The sequence below is a fragment of the Saccopteryx leptura genome, chromosome 10 (genome assembly GCF_036850995.1).
Source record: "Saccopteryx leptura isolate mSacLep1 chromosome 10, mSacLep1_pri_phased_curated, whole genome shotgun sequence".
Taxonomy (NCBI): domain Eukaryota; kingdom Metazoa; phylum Chordata; class Mammalia; order Chiroptera; family Emballonuridae; genus Saccopteryx; species Saccopteryx leptura.
In genome coordinates this window covers 57,018,201-57,020,006 of record NC_089512.1, presented here as the reverse complement: position 1 = coordinate 57,020,006, position 1,806 = coordinate 57,018,201, and the positions used below count along the sequence as shown (strand labels likewise).

The following is a 1,806-nucleotide window of genomic DNA, read 5'->3' as shown; positions in this document are numbered from 1 at the left end:
TAAAAGCTGGTTCACACAACCAAGTCAAAGAAAACTCAGGTCTAGAAGAGCTCATCGGCATCCACTCTTGCTTCAGTGTGTCCAAGCTTTGGAAGGAAGACACAGAAATAAAGGGAATACAGGGAAGTCAGCTGTGAAGCAGAAAACCAGAAGGTTGTATAGGCAGACCTCATTCTATTGTGTGTAGTTTCATTGTGCTTCAGAGATGTTGCCCTATTTTTTTTTCTTTCTTTTAAAACTGAAGGCAAAAACCCTCTACTAGTAAGTTTTGATTACAGCTCACTCTATTGCATGGTTGGTCTGGAACCAAATGAACAAACTATCCAAGGTTTACCTCTGATTATTTCTAAGGTCTCGGGCTATATATCCTTTTTTTTTGGCCGGGGGGGGGGGGGGCTTCCAACAAACACCGGAAGACCTACTAGACAAATTCAAAAAGAGCTGTAAGCACTTCGGGCTATATATCCTTACACTTGTTCATTCACTCATTCAATGTAACCACATCACATTATTTGGAATGATCAGAAAGTTATCTTCCTTTCTGAGGCATAAGGGAGATCTCAACCCCCAAATAATTCCACTATCACCATCACAACTCGCTTTTCTGTGAACTCAGCACCTGCTAGGGCCTTAAGTTCCAATCACTACAGCCATAAAAGCTTGGCAACCTTCGCAGGAGCCCTTCCCTCCTACTTGATGAACTCCTATACATCACTCAAAGCCCACTTTTAGGCTTTGCCACTCTGAAGTTTTCCCTGTGCCCATAGGAGGGGCTGTACCACATCGAAATGCCTTCTTTAGATCTTCTTTTATTCTGTGAATGTTCCCCATTTAAACTGTCAGTTCCCTTAAGAGTCTGCGGGTTTTGCATCCCCAGCACTCAGCGCAGGGTCCTGTACAGGGTAGGCCGAACAGCAGCATTTTCACAGATGACAAAAAGCAAGCCTCCTCCAGATGGACTGAGGAGCTCAGGAACAAACAGGTCTCCCCGGTTGTGTGGACCCAGAGCTGGGTCCATCGTTCTTTGCATCCAGTGCCCCTGGAACTTGCATCAACTCAGCTGGGAAAGCGGAGAGCAGAGGCTGAGTTTTCTCCAAGGTTCGGGAAACGATGGCGAGAACCCAGATTCCGCCGGCGCGGCCTCAGGGGTGCCTCTGGGCCAAGACAGCCTGGAGGTAGACAGAAAGACCAGCAGCACCCAACAGAGGAGCAGTGCACGTGCGCAAACACGCACATACACACACACACACACACACACACACACACACACATACACACATACACACACACACACATACACACACACACACACACACACACACGCTGAGAACAGAGAAGCAGCAAGAAACCACCTCATCCCCAAATACTTCGAGTTTTGTGGGAGGGGCAACTTAGCAATTCTGAGGCTGCTCAAGAGGTTTCTGTGGGACAGCTGGGGACTTGAAGGAACCCAGAGTCATCATGCAGAATTTAGAATTAGATGGAATCTAAGAGATCTCAGGCTCACCCACTTTCTATCTACAGGATGGAAAATGAGGTTCCAGCTGGGCAGAGCCTGCTCAGAATGACCAGCCAACCTGCAGCCCACTGCTCTCCCTCAAGAGACCCAGAATACTCCCGAGAACAGATTGGCATCTGAAACTACATTGGCCACCTCCCAGCTGCCACTGATGGCTGTGTTTCCTGGACCGTGGATCTGGGCATTTGTGTTATTGATCTGGGCCCTCATGGGTCTCATTTGGAGTGGGAACTAACAGAAGCCAGCAGAGAAAAAGCAGAAACGCTTTGGAAAAGGCGTGAGTAGAG

General features: G+C 48.0%; 1 non-coding gene across 1 annotated transcript; it reads right to left on the bottom strand.

The window, feature by feature from the left end:
- Positions 1–391: 391 nt before the first annotated feature.
- On the bottom strand, positions 392–453 carry LOC136382682 (U7 small nuclear RNA). The gene has a single exon (XR_010747304.1). It is a non-coding gene; the product is annotated as a U7 small nuclear RNA (small nuclear RNA).
- Positions 454–1,806: the final 1,353 nt, after the last annotated feature.